Source organism: Oncorhynchus mykiss, chromosome 2 (assembly GCF_057628025.1).
Source record: "Oncorhynchus mykiss isolate SJ-2025 chromosome 2, ASM5762802v1, whole genome shotgun sequence".
In the NCBI taxonomy this organism is placed as follows: domain Eukaryota; kingdom Metazoa; phylum Chordata; class Actinopteri; order Salmoniformes; family Salmonidae; genus Oncorhynchus; species Oncorhynchus mykiss.
The window spans coordinates 80047216-80063203 of record NC_143023.1 but is presented as its reverse complement, the minus strand read 5'-3'; the positions used below and the strand labels follow the sequence as shown (position 1 = coordinate 80063203).

Sequence of the window (15988 nt, the reverse complement as noted above, 5' to 3'; positions counted from 1 at the left end):
AGTTGACTTTTTCGAATGACAGGTCTTGTTGTGAAAACAGTTCTTCCAGCTTTGTGAATATTATGTACCCGGGGGTGTGTCCTTCAAAGGGAATCAGTGCTCTGTTCATCTTTCCCTCGATCCTGACTAGTCTCCCAGTCCCTGCTGCTGAAAATCATCCCCACAGCATGTTGCTGCCACCACCATGCTTCAACGTCGGGATGGTGCCAGAGAATTGACTCAAAAGGTTGGTGACCACTGTTGTCAAGTTTTCCCTGTTAACGTTTCCCTTTACTGTGGCAATTGTGATTGAATCAAATTAATTAGTCATTTTTAATGTAACATACCAATACAAAATGAACTACGCAAGATATTTTGTTGTAGGCAGAACACATTGGAGTAGGATTCTATTGCATTGACATGCACAACTCAACCCATACTCTACACAGACCAGTGCAGCTTAAACAATCAGAGATGCAGTAGGCCTATATGCAAATAGACAACTGCCATATATGGATCTGTGCCATTTATTTTTAACTGGATTGTGTTTACAGCATGAGCGGTCGTAAGTATATCCGCTTGTTACGGTCATTGTTGCATGAAGAGGACCAAAGTGCAGCGTGGTACGTGTTCATGATTTTTAATAAAACTGAATACTATAACAAAAAATAACAAAGCGGAACAAACGAAACAGTTCTGTCTGGTGCAGACACACAAAGAAGAAAATAACTACCCACAAAACACAGGTGGGAAAAGACTACCGAAGTATGGTTCTCAATCAGAGACAACGAGAGACAGCTGCCTCTGATTGAGAACCACACCCGGCCAAACACACAGAAATAGAAAACATAGAATGCCAACCCCAACTCACACCCTGACCAAACCAAAATAGAGACATAAAAAGGGTCTTTAAGGTCAGGGTGTGACACTGCTTGTTTTGAGATCAAAGCAATATCGGGGTGTAGCCACGTTTTCACACTTTGTTAATATCCTTTGCTAGTTATTGAGTTATTAGCCCAGTTATAGTTAATTTGTAGTCAGCAATAGGTGAGTGATTGCTTCCTACAAGACCACAAAACATTTACTTTTCTAGACATCTTTGAAAAGCGAGTAAGGTACAGTAAAGAGCTTTTTTTCTTATTTGTTTTTGTATTGGAGACAGATTTAAATAAACTAAGTAGCCAATAGGCAGAGGGTAGCATAATTTGTCTGATTCTCTGAAGTAATGGTATGAGAATAATAATGCATTTTATTTTGTAAAGTGGTTTCATGCATCAAACAACACAACCACATTTTCAGTCACCTCCTTGTCTGAAGGACAAGTCGATAAGCCCTGCATGATTTTTTCAAACGTCTCATGGAATGTAGGACCTACATTGAACACCACACATTGGCTGTTACTGTAGGTTGAATGATAACAATTAAACATGGAAATAGTTGTTTTATGGGATACTTTTTCTCCATTGTTGTTGATGATACATTATGATCAAATAGCCACAGTAGCATACATGGCACTGTTAAAACTAACCTAAAGCGGGTACCGCCTCAGTGTTCACAGTAAATGCGTGCTGGAAGTTGCACAGAATTTTCAACAATGTTCCATTTTGCACTCAGCAGACCTGAAATTTCCTCAGTGCAAGAAAAAAATTGAGGGAACATTGCTCGGGACCTTACGTTGTTGGGTCAGGCCACAAAGGAGGATTCTGCTGCCATGTGTGTAGCTTGCAGTTAACACTTCAGGTCTCTGTCTGGGATAGGAAGGCCACTTTGAAAGTACTATGCTTAGATTTATAATGACGTCTGAGATTGAATTATTTGCAAATTTAACAGCATAGCTTTTGTCCCTCTCCTCGCCCTACCTGGGCTCGAACCAGGGATCTTCTGCACACATTGACAACGGCCACCCTCGAAGCATCGTTACCCATCGCGCCACAAAAGCCGCAGCCCTTGCGGAGCAAGGGGAACAACTACTTCAAGGTCTCAGAGCAAGTGACGTCACCGATTGAAACGCTATTATCGTGCAACACCGCTAACTAGCTAGCCATTTCACATCGGTTACGCAAACAGCAACATTTTAGTTGCAAATAAGACACACTGGCTTGGCATTGGAGAAAGATCGTAAGATAAATGCATCTCTGTCCATTCTTCCCTGAAACGTTTTCATTATCCACCTTTTTTAAAACACTTTTAGCGCCATTTTCTCTTGCTTTCAAGTGAATTGTTCTGAACAAATGTTACCAGTAAAAAAATAAGTGTAGAATACAGTAGGCTACGTAGACCTGTTTTTCCCCACCAAACACAGAAATAGACAAAAATAATAGAGAGACTTTGTTGATTTTATGAGCGTAATCAGATGGAAATTATTATGTTATTGTCACTGAATTTTTTATGTACTAATCAGATGTGTTAAACATTTTCAAATTGTAGTGTAGGGCTATTCATTGTTATAGTATTATATGCTAATTATGTGCATAGAAAATATTCTTAGAATGCATAGATGCATAGAAAGTCAGCCAGATTAATTTTATCCATGTCCTTGTTCAGCTATGACTCCGAGAGGAATAGTATATTATAGTTCTTAATAATGTCCCATTGATAGGAAAGTCTTGAACGGAGCTCGTCCAGTTTATTCTCCAGCGATTGCACATTCGCCAGTAGAGCAGAGGGTAACGGCAATTTCCAAGCCAGAGGCGGGTGGCTTCAGTGTGAGTCATGCACTAACTAAGACCATTTGTTAGAATAAGGATAATTTAAGCTTTTCCTCTTAGAGCCATACCTGAAGAAAACATATTGTGAAATGATATGCTCCTGTAAAGTGGAATAGATCCATCTCTATGTCATTCTGTCTCTTGATCTCTTTCTTTCTGTCTCTGTTATTGAAACTGAAAGGCCTGCACCTTGCTTCACAACCACTTTGCACTTTTTCTGACAGATCAATATCTCCTGAACAGACCATCAAACTCAGGATGTACAAATGGCCATCCATGCCTTTATCTCATGAGCCCCAGACAGTACCTAGCTCTACCTGGCTTTACCCTCTGCTTCAAAAAGGTTGAAGGTAGGGGTAGTTTTGGGCCAATCTGTAATATTATTATGGTGCGTATTTTAGAGGTAATATTGAGAGGTAAATTGATATTTTCATGGGTGATCTCCCAATATGTTGTGGTATGGTATGATCTCCCATACCTGCCAAAAAGGTTATGTAAACCAGAGAATTTATGGCATTCATGTTTCGGTGCCAATTTTACACTGTACTGGCTGTGAGATCCATCCACACGTATCACACAGATGGGAGAATGAAAAAAGAAAGAGTAGCATGAGATAGACCCTTCAACTGCTGTCAGGCACTATGTAAATAATTGATTGATACAGTACACGCATCCAAACAAAATCCATTCCATGCTCCTCACCATAACAAAGCAATAATTACATGTTAATTGACCATCATGACAAAGTGTCATAAAGAATCCCTCCGCTCTAAGTGAACACCAATCTAACTCAAACAGTGACAGCAAAACTGAGGTTGGACCTGCCTTTCATCTTGCGAGGTCAAGCACAATACTTTTTCCATTTCAAGTGAGGCCAGTTGCAGACAATTCAACAAGTCAATCATCTCTAGGGGTGCATCACATTATTGGGAAGGAGCGCTTAGATAACCCTTGAATCAGTCTGTTAGCAGTAAGTGAGCTGGTATTCGACCAGCTAAGTTGACTGATGGATATTGCTTCCTAAATACAATAATCACTTCTTGTTAACCCTTGTGTGGTGGTCGGGTCTGTGGGACCCATTTTCATTGTTTACTAAAATGAAAACGATACAATTACAAATTTTTCCAACCCGAGACTCATTGACCTTGGCTCATTATCTGAGAAGAACACATTTTCATGGAGTGCACAATTCATCCCCCTACACATTTATATTATATATGTTGTGTTCGGGTCCAATGGACCATAGGGGAATAAAAGTGTGGAAAAGTGTGTGTGTAGGTGAAAACAAGTAAAAATGTAAAAAAAAAGGTTTGCTGTGTGCCTTCACTCTGTCTTCTTCCTCCTTTGGCCTGCTGTTTCAACATAGCACAAAGAACCTGTGTGTGTCTCCGTGCCTGTCTACCTGTCTCCCCGCATGACTCCCAATGTGAAAAGGAAGTAACCAGGGCAGACGCCGATGGCGGTTACTCATGCGTATACATAAAGTCTTCTATTCAACTGTTCATCCCAGACACCATCCAGAAAATCATTCTGGACTGCACTCATTTGGAGAGAAGGTGTGTTTTTGGAGAGAGATGGAAGGAGATGGACCAATCTAATTTACATGCACATTTTGGGGTTCTTATCCTTGCTGGTGTTTTCAGATCCAATGGAGAATCCACAGAAAACCTGCGGGATGCAGAACTGACAGATAACCTTTCCGTGCAACAATGTCTCTGGAAAACTCCCACATTATTTCCAGGATTATCCACTTCGATAACGAGACACCAGACCAACTCGGCGACAGAGAGACAAGCTAGCTGCAATTTTGTATTGGTATTTATTATGGATCCCCAGTAGCTGTTGCCAAGGCACTACCACATATCTACAGTACTAAATCCATGTGTATATGTGTGTATGTTATCGTGTGTGTGTGTGTGTGTATGCATGTGTCTGTGCCTATGTTTGTGTTCCATAAGGTATTTATCTGTTTTTTAAATATAATTTTACTGCTTGCATCAGTTACTTGTTGTGGAATAGAGTTCCATTTTGTCATGGCTATATGTAGTACCTTGCGCCTCCAATTGTCTGTTCTTGACTTGGGGACTGTGATGAGTCCTCTTGTGGCATGTCTTGTGGGGTATGCATGGGTGTTCGAGCTGTGTGCCAGTAGTTTAGACAGACAGCTCGGTGCATTCAACCTGTCAATACCTCTCATAAATACAAGTATTGATGAAGTCAATCTCTCCACCACTTTGAGCCAGAAGAGATTGACATGCATATGATTAATATTGGCTCTCTTTTTACATCCAAGGGCCAGCCTGTCCTAAGTCCTTTTTTGTGGCACCTGACCACACGACTGAATAGTAGTCAAGATGCAACAAAACTAGGGCCTGTAGGACCTGCATTGTTGATAGTGTTGTGAAGAAGGCAGAGTATCGCTTTATTATGGACAGACTTCTCCCCATCTTAGCTACTACTATATCAATATGTTTTGACCATGATAATCAGGTCAGTGTGAGACAAGTGGGGGGACTACCTTCCCCTGTTTTACTACCCTGGACGCAACATTACTGTTGATGAGCAGCTTATGCCATTTAGGGGTCGCTGCCCCTTCAGGCAGTACATACCGTCTAAACCCGCAAAATATGGAATCTAGTTCTGGGCTGCCTGTGATGCTGCTTCATCATATGCGTGGAACTTGAAAGTGTATACGGGGAGCCAGATTTAGGAGCACCTGAGAAGAACCAAGGAATGCAGGTTGTCCTGGACGTGACACAGGTACTCCGGGGCCACAACATCACATGCAATGACATTTGTACTTCGTACAAGCTGGGACAGGAGCTTCTCAAGAGGAAGCTGACGATGGTAGGGACAGTATAAAAAAATATCCAGAGCCTCAGCTGTTGAATACACGGAACTGGGCAACCAATTCCTCATAGTTTGTGTTCACGGCCGACATTGCTAGTGTCTTACGTGCCAAAGAAAGGCAAAAATGTGGTACTCATGAGTATGCTGCATAGGGATGGGAGAATCTGTGGCCAGAAACATCAAAAAACAGAAATCATAATCGGTTACAATGTCACAAAAGGAAGGGTTGAATATTTAGACAAGCTGGTGACTGGCTACAGCTGCAAAAGAAGAACGCTACGCTGGCCACTTATGACATTCTTCAACATCTTGGACATCTCAGCGTACAACGTGTTTGTCATCTGGATGGCGTTGAACCCAGATTGGAACAGAGGGAAGCTCCAGAGGAGACAGCTCTTTCTCGAGCAGTTGGGCAAGGCATTGTTAAGACCTCAAATCCAGAGGAGGCAACATATCCCAAGGACCCCAGCTTCTGCAGCCATCGTGAGGAGGATTCAGGAGGAGGATGCTGGTACCCCATCCTCTCGACCCACAGAACAAAACTCCAATACCGGAAGTAAGTGTGAGTGATGTTGTCGCATGTGTGTGTGTCTGACTTTCATGCCTTGGCAAGCTGTAACTATATATGTGAATGAGATGTTAGTCAAATGTTTTCATCATTATAGATTGCAACAAGAAGAAGCACTGCGATGTGTGTGGACCCAAGAAGGACAGGAAGACACAGTACACATGCATCAAGTGCAAGAAGAATGTTTGCAACACACAGAGTAAAACGTTGTCCCTCATGTGGTGCGTAGACTAACCTTAATTTGTGATCAATGTGGCTCATTTATAATTTCCATAAAATTTGTCCTTCCAATTTGTTCAGTTCAAAGCAGTAAACATCAATACTGATAAAAAAACGTTGTTTCATTTATATTTGTTCAAGATAGACATTATTTATTCCACCCATGACTTGATTATCATTTATTTTTGTTTACAAAAATCACATTTGAGCAAAAATAAACAAATAGTGCTTTTATGGATAAATGTGATCTAATTTGAAATGGCAAACATTAACCATGTATGCTGTCCATATTGCTTGTAATTATAAGTCAACATCTAAGTTAAGTATTTTTACGCAAAATGTTATGGCTGTATTGTTTAAAAAAAACAATATGGTTGTGTTCCATTAAACCCGTGAGCATTGGTTGAATAACTAAATCATGAACACCACGCAAGCGTTAATTACACATTCACATGTTTGCCTGAGGTTAATTATAATTAAATGTATAGGTGTAACGCTCGTCCGATGAAGAATGAGGAGTGGACCCAAGCGCAGCGTGGTATGTGTTAATGATTTTTTATTAACTCAGAACACTTTGAACAAAAATAACAAAGCGACAATTGAACAGTTCTGTAAGGCAACCAAACTAAACAGAAAACAACTACCCACCAAACACAGGTGGGAAAAGGCTACCTAAGTATGGTTCCCAATTAGAGACAACGATAGACAGCTGTCCCTGATTGAGAACCATACCCGGCCAAAACAAAGAAATACAAAACAGAAAAAAGAACATAGAATGCCCACCCCAAATCACAACCTGACAAAACCAAAATAGAGACAATGTTCTAAGGTCAGGGCGTAACAATAGGTAAACAAATATTTTTAGTGATTCAGCTTATGTTGAAAATTTGAGATTGTTGATGTTTCTGGGGATATCAAGTTATTGATAAATTGACGATTTAGTCATAGTAGTTGCCTAATATCTAGATTCAGAAATTCATATTTAAAAACTAAACATTTTACCTTAATTTAACTGGGCAGGTCGGTTAAGAACAAATTCATATTTTCAATGACAGCCTGGGAACATTGGGTTAATGCAGTGGAACTAATTTTTATTTTATTTATTTTTATTTCACCTTTTTTTAACCAGGTAGGCCAGTTGAGAACAAGTTCTCATTTACACACTGCAACCTGGCCAAAATAAAGCACAGCAGTTCGACACATACAACATTACAGAGTTACACATGGAATAAACAAACATACAGTCAGTAAAAATCTATATACAGTGAGTGCAAATGAGGTAAGATAAGGGAGTTAAGGCAATAAATAGGCCATGGTGGCGAAGTAATTACAGTATAGCAATTAGACACTGGAATGTAGATGTGCAGAAGATCAATGTGCAAGTATAGATACTGGGGTGCAAAAGAGCAAGATAAATAAATAAATACAGTATGGGGATGAGGTAGTTGGATGGGTTGTTTACAGATGGACTATGTACAGGTGCAGTGATCTGTGAGCTGCTCTGACAGCTGGTGCATTAACTTGTTATGGCTGCAATCCCGATATCGGGATAAGTGTCATCAACAACCACTGAATAGCACAACGCTACATACAATAAATATTACTATAAATATTTATATTCATGAAATCACAAGTGCAATATAGGAAAACACAGCTTAGACTTTTGATAATCCACCTGTCATGTCAGATTTTGAAATTATGCTTTACAGCGAAAGCAATCCAAGCATTTGTGTAAGTTTATCGATCGCACGATTAAACATTAAGTACACTTAGCATCAGGTAGCTCGGTAACGAAAATCAGAAAAGCAATCAAATTAATCGTTTACCTTTGATGATCTTCGGATGTTTTCACTGACGAGACTCCCAGTTACACAAATGTTCCTTTTGTTCCATAAATATTATTTTTAGATCCAAAAAATCCACAGGAAAGAGCGATCACGACAACACAGATGAAAATTGCAAATAGTTTCCATAATGTCCACAGAAACATGTCAAACGTTTTTTATAATCAATCCTCAGGTTGTTTTTAAAATATATAATCGATAATATATCAACCGCAAATGTCTTTCACAGTAGGAGAGGGGAAAACAATGGCTGTACAAATTCTGTTGCGCGAGCAAAACTCACGTGATCACTTGATGTGATGTTATCGTTCTGGCTCATTTTTCAAAATAAAAGCATGAAACTAAGACTGTTGACACCTTGAGGAAGCGATAGGAAAAGGAATCTGGTTCATATCCCTTTAAATCCAGTAAAGGGAGGCTATGGAACATGGAGTTTTCAAAATAGAAGCCACTGATTTTCCTCAAATTTCGCCTGCAATATCAGTTTTGTTATACTCACAGACAATATTTTGACAGTTTTGGAAACTTTAGAGTGTTTTCTATCCACTACTAATAATAATGTGCATATATTAGCAACTGAGACTGAGGAGCTGGCTGTTTACAATGGGCACCTTTTCATCCAAGCTACTCAATACTGCCCCTGCAGACATAAAACGTTAAAGTAATGTCTGAGTATAACAGCACTGATATGGCAGGCGAAAACATGAGGAAAATCCATCCAGGAAGTGGGATTTTTTTTGATACGGGTGGTTTTCAATTGAATGCCTATTGAGAATCTAATGGGTTAGGACCCAGATTGCAGTTCCTATGGCTTCCACTAGATGTCAGCAGTCTTTAGACAATGTTTCAGGCTTGTTTTCTGAAAAATGAAGAAGAATGAGCCCTTTCTGTCAGAGGACTGAGGAAGCATGCAATGCTTTCTACTGAATACACTATTGTCAGGTTGAAATTGTATCGATTATTTAGACGATTGACAACCTGAGGATTAATTATAATTATCGTTTGACATGTTTCGGCTAACTTTACCGGTACTACTAGGACGTATTCGTCTGCATGTTTTGACCGCCTGTGAGCCAGTGGATTACTGAACAAAATGCGTCAACAAGTTTTTGGGATATAAAGAGGGAATTTATCGAACAAAATGAACATTTATTGTGTAGCTGGGACTCTTGTGACTGCCACCAGATGACGATCTTCAAAGGTAAGTGATTAATTTTATCGCTAAGTTGGAAAATGTTTGTATGCGTTTGTAAGCAGGGCGCTATCCTCAGATAATCGCATGGTATGCTTTTGCCGTAAAGCCTTTTTGAAATCTGACAAAGCGGCTGGATCAACAAGAAGTTCATCTTTCAGCCAATGTGTAACACTTTCTGAATGTTTACTATGACTATTTCTGTATTTTGAATTTGGCGCGCTGCAATTTCACCGGATGTTGTCAATGTGTTTCGCTAGTGGCATGCCTGCGCCAGTGAGGTTAGTCCAGGCCCTGCAGTGCCTAGCTCCACTCCCATTCCCCAGGCACTACCATTAGCTGACTTCTGTAACCATAAAAGCCTTGGTTTCATGCATGTTGACATTAGAAGCCTCCTCCTTACGTTTGTTTTATTCACTCCCCTAGCACACTCAGCCAACCTGGATGTCCTAGCCATGTCTGAATCCTGGCTCAGGGAGACCACTGAAAACCCTGATATTTCCATCCCTATCTATAACATTTTCTGACAAGATAGAACTGCTAAAGGAGACGGTGTTGCAATCTGCTGCAGAGATAGCCTGCAGAGTTCTGTCTTACTATCCAGGTCTGTACCCAAACAATTTAAGCTTCTACTTCTAAAAATGCACCTTTCCAGAAACAAGTCTCTCACCATTGCTGCTTGCTATAGACCACCCTCTGCCCCCAGCTGTGCCCTGGACACCATATGTGAACTGATTGCCCCCTATCTATCTTCAGAGCTAGTGCTGCTAGGTGACCTGAACTAGGACATGCTTAACCTGCTGAAATTCCACAGCATATTAAACAAACTGCATTAAAATAAATAGTTTACCTTTGACGATCTTTGTCCGTTTGCAATTCCAATGCATATTCCACATTCCAGGTAAATAACCCACACAGAACGTGACTTTTCCAGTCATGTTTGATTTCACTGCAATCAACTGGTTTGTTTGTAACACAATCAAATGTGATGGGCCATTTCGCGGGAGGTATTGACTGAAAGAAACTGATTTGAAGACAACAAGTCATGACATCATTGTGCACCAATGATTTGCATGCTGTTTCGTTGATTGACTGTCTTTTAACCCAATGACCACTGACCATCTTGAAATCTAGCTGGGTAGATAGCCAATGAGCTGAGGTAAACGACAATAGGTCAGGTTTATGTGTTGCAAGACCAACCCATGTAGTAAGCTCCGGCATAAAGAAAGTCATTTGCTATTGAAGTTTCATACCGGAAGGAGAAACACATATTACGCACTGCATTGTTTGGTAAACGCGCAGATTCAGCTGTTTATATATCAATCAGTTTGGCGACTAAGTCAGGGAAAGCTACATCTAAGTCTAGATATACAGATGTACACACAATTTTAGAATAAATTGATTGGGAAAGTGAGACAGAGATTGTTGTAGGACAATTCATTTAGCGATTGTGGAGGAATATTTTTCCACGGGAGAGTACATCATTTTGGACTGGTAAGTTCTTATCATGCTAATGCCCTTGTTTGAAATTAATAATATAAAATATTATTTGTGATTTTTTATTTATTTTAGAAGCAATATATAAACATGAAATGTCATGAAATGTGAGATGCGTGTGTCTGCCGCCCCACCCCAACCCACATGAAATAGCCTATTTGAGGCTGTTGAGTGGAGGGCAGGCCCACAACAATGGCCAAAGTGAAATGGAGACAGTAGATACGGCTGGTCTGTTGTAATATAATAAAGACAGTAGATCTAGCTGGTCTGTCATAATATAAAAGAGACAGTAGATCTAGCAGGTCATAATAATATATTCAATCTTATGTTCCCTGTACTCCATATACAGTATTGTTCCTGGTCCTCTCTAGGTTTCTTCCTAGGTTTTTGCCTTTCTAGGGAGTTTTTCCTAGCCCCCGTGCTTCTACACCTGCATTGCTTGCTGCTTGCTGTTAGGCTGGGGCTATATAAATATATTTGACTGGGGGTCTTCCAAATATTGAAAGTGTGTAAATATTTCCCCATGTTATTTTGTAAATGTATATATATATATTTTTTTGTCTTTTTTTTAAATCAATAATTATATTCCCCCCCCAAAAAATGCATTTATTTTTCTCAAATTTTTTTTTGGGGGGGGGGGGGGGGGGGGGGGGTGTTAGAAAATGGTATTTTGTGTATAGTTATTTGTTTCAAAATGTATACCTTCACCAATTTGGCCACTTGGGTACATTTGGGCTACTTGTGTGGGACACCTGGGTGACTTCATGATAAATGTAATGTAGCACACCCATTTTGGAAGTTATCATTCTGAAACTTTGCACAAGTACTGTTGCCCTCTTATATTTTTTCTCAAATTGTCCCCATCATCCTATCTGAATGTTTGTTATATCTTGTTCATTTTACAAAAAATGTTTTTTTCCATTGTTTTATCTAAACCAGATCTATTGTGTTATATTCTCCTACATTCAATTCACATTTACACAAACTCAGAGTGTTTTCTTTCAAATGGTACCAAGAATATGCATATCCTTGGTTCTGTGCCTGAGCTACAGGCTGTTAGATTTGGGTATGTCTTCAGGCGGAAATTGCACAAAGTAGGGGGGAGCTCTAAGAGGTTTTAACTTCTTATGGTATAGGGGACGGTTGCATCCCACTTGGGCAAAAAACAGGGAAAATGCACCGCGGCAAATAAAAAAAAAAGATACAAATCAAACTTTCATTAAATCACACATGTATGATGCTCATTTAAAGCTACACTCGTTATGAATCCAGGTAACATGTCAGATTTCAAAAAGGCTTTTCTGCGAAAGCATAAGAAGCTATTATCTGATGATAGCACAACAGTAAGCAAAGGGGGTAGCATATTTCAACCCTGCAGGCGCTACACAAAACGCAGAAATAAAATATAAAACATACATTACCTTTGACGAGCTTATTTTGTTGGCACTCCAATATGTCCCATAAACATCACAATTGGTCCTTTTGTTCGATTAATTCCGTCCATATATATCCAAATGTCAATTTATGAAGCACGTTTGATCCAGAAGAACAGCTTCCAAAATGCGCAACGACACTACAAAATATTTAAAAAGTTGCCTATAAACTTTGCCAAAATATTTCAAACTACTTTTGTAATACAACTTTAGGTATTTTTAAACAAATTGTAGATGGGTCTGTGTTCAATAGAGGAAGACAACAAACCATGCTACTCTTCACATCTTGTGCAACTCTTATTAACACAGTGTTAAGCAGTTCCTAGATGGCCTACTTCTTCATTGCACAAATTAATAACCTCAACCAAATTCCAGAGACTGGTGACATCCAGTGGAAGTGGTAGGAACTGAAAACCAGCTCCTAAGAAATATTGTTTGCCAACGAGAACTCACTGAACAGACAGAGACCTAAAAAAAAAAAATCTGAACCGTTAGTCCTCAGGGTTTTTCCTGCTACATAGGTTCTGTTATACTCACGGACATGATTCAAACAGTTTTATAAACTTCAGAGTGTTTTCTATCCACATCTACTAATAATATGCATATCTTATATTCTTGGCATGAGTAGCAGGAAGTTGAAATTGGGCACATCACCAGAAGAACAGAGGATAAGTAGGATAAGGGTACGGCTAAAGGCTAAAATAACTGGTCATCTAGTACGTTCAGAACAGAGCGTAAAAGGAGCAGATTTCTGGGCACGGTAGAATAGATTCAAGGCATAATGTACAGACAAAGGTATGGTAGGATGTGGTTACAGTGAAGGTAAACTTGTGCATAGAGTGATGGTGAAAGAGATATTGTCCCTAGAAATACTATTTAGACCAGGTGACGTCACCGCATGCGTGTAATAATGTGCATATTTATATCCAAAAATCTCAGTTTACATTGGCGCGTTACGTGCAGTAATGTTTTGATTCCAAAACATCCGGTGATTTTGCAGAAATACTCATATTAAACATTGATAAAACATGCGAGTGTTATTCACAGAATTAAAGATAGACATCCTCTAAGCAAACCGCTGTGTCAGATTTATAAAAAATTTTACTTAAAAAGCATAATCTGAGAATGGAGCTCAGAACCCAATCCAGCCAAATAAAATTCTGCCATTTTGGAGTCAACAGAAGTTAGAGAAACCACTATATACAGTGCCTTGCGAAAGTATTCGGCCCCCTTGAACTTTGCGACCTTTTGCCACATTTCAGGCTTCAAACATAAAGATATAAAACTGTATTTTTTTGTGAAGAATCAACAACAAGTGGGAAACAATCATGAAGTGGAACGACATTTATTGGATATTTCAAACTTTTTTAACAAATCAAAAACTGAAAAATTGGGCGTGCAAAATTATTCAGCCCCTTTACTTTCAGTGCAGCAAACTCTCTCCGGAAGTTCAGTGAGGATCTCTGAATGATCCAATGTTGACCTAAATGACTAATGATGATAAATACAATCCACCTGTGTGTAATCAAGTCTCCGTATAAATGCACCTGCACTGTGATAGTCTCAGAGGTCCGTAAAAAACGCAGAGAACATCATGAGGAACAAGGAACACACCAGGCAGGTCCGAGATACTGTTGTGAAGAAGTTTAAAGCCGGATTTGGATACAAAAAGATTTCCCAAGCTTTAAACATCCCAAGGAGCACTGTGCAAGCGATAATATTGAAATGGAAGGAGTATCAGACCACTGCAAATCTACCAAGACCTGGCCGTCCCTCTAAACTTTCAGCTCATACAAGGAGAAGACTGATCAGAGATGCAGCCAAGAGGCCCATGATCACTCTGGATAAACTGCAGAGATCTACAGCTGAGGTGGGAGACTCTGTCCATAGGACAACAATCAGTCGTATATTGCACAAATCTGGCCTTTATGGAAGAGTGGCAAGAAGAAAGCCATTTCTTAAAGATATCCATAAAAAGTGTCGTTTAAAGTTTGCCACAAGCCACCTGGGAGACACACCAAACATGTGGAAGAAGGTGCTCTGGTCAGATGAAACCAAAATTGAACTTTTTGGCAACAATGCAAAACGTTATGTTTGGCGTAAAAGCAACACAGCTGAACACACCATCCCCACTGTCAAACATGGTGGTGGCAGCATCATGGTTTGGGCCTGCTTTTCTTCAGCAGGGACAGGGAAGATGGTTAAAATTGATGGGAAGATGGATGGAGCCAAATACAGGACCATTCTGGAAGAAAACCTGATGGAGTCTGCAAAAGACCTGAGACTGGGACGGAGATTTGTCTTCCAACAAGACAATGATTCAAAACATAAAGCAAAATCTACAATGGAATGGTTCAAAAATAAACATATCCAGGTGATAGAATGGCCAAGTCAAAGTCCAGACCTGAATCCAATCGAGAATCTGTGGAAAGAACTGAAAACTGCTGTTCACAAATGCTCTCCATCCAACCTCACTGTGATCGAGCTGTTTTGCAAGGAGGAATGGGAAAAAAATTCAGTCTCTCGATGTGCAAAACTGATAGAGACATACCCCAAGCGACTTACAGCTGTAATCGCAGCAAAAGGTGGCGCTACAAAGTATTAACTTAAGGGGGCTGAATAATTCTGCACTCCCAATTTTTCAGTTTTTGATTTGTTAAAAAAGTTTGAAATATCCAATAAATGTCGTTCCACTTCATGATTGTGTCCCACTTGTTGTTGATTCTTCACAAAAAAATACAGTTTTATATCTTATTGTTTGAAGCCTGAAATGTGGCAAAAGGTCGCAAAGTTCAAGGGGGCCGAATACTTTTGCAAGGCACTGTATATTTACTTACCTTTGATGATCTTCATCAAAAGGCACTCCCAGGAATCCCCATTCGACAATAAATGACTGATTTGTTCCATAAAGTTCCTTAAAGCCCATCATTTAGCCACTTGTTGTTAGCGTGTTCAGCCCAGTAATCCATCTTCATGAGGCGCGAGTACTTCCTCCAGACAAAAACTCGAAAGGTTCTGTTACAGTCCGTAGGAAAAAGTCAAATGATGTATATAATCAATCTTTAGGATGTTTTTAACATAAATCATCAATAAGGTTCCAACTGGAGAATTTCATTGTCTGAAGGAAAGCATTGGAACGAGAGAACTCTGTCGGGAGCGCGCATCATGAGACCGAGGCTCTCTGCCAGACCACTCACTCATAGAGCTCTCATAAAGCCCCTCCTTTATAGTAGAATCCTCAAGACGGTGACATCTAGTGGAAGCCATAGGAAGTGCAACCTCATCCATATCTGACTGTGGCACTGTTTTGAAAATCGATTTCTCACTTCCTGTTTGGATTTTTTCTCAGGTTTTTGCCTGCCATATGAGTTCTGTTATACTCACATACATTATTCAAACAGTTTTATAAACTTCAGAGTGTTTTCTATCCAATACTAATAATAATAATAATAATAATAATAATAATAATAATATGCATACATTAGCATCTGGGACAGAGTAGGAGGCAGTTCAGTCTGGGCACGCTATTCATCCAAAAGGGAAAATGCTGCCCCCTATCCCAAAAAGGTTTTAAAAGAACATTTAGAGCGATATTTCCAGTCACATCATGCCCACTTTGACAAAATATATCCGCCACAAAGCAACCTCAGAAAAAACTAAATAGCCCAACTCAAAGGACAGTTCAAAGGAGAACAACA

At 39.6% G+C, this 15988-nt stretch overlaps 1 long non-coding RNA gene across 1 annotated transcript in view; it reads left to right on the top strand.

Annotated features, from left to right (window-relative positions):
* LOC149985245 (uncharacterized) overlaps positions 1–15988 on the top strand; it is a 568030-nt gene that overhangs the window by 226949 nt on the left and 325093 nt on the right. The window lies entirely within an intron of this gene.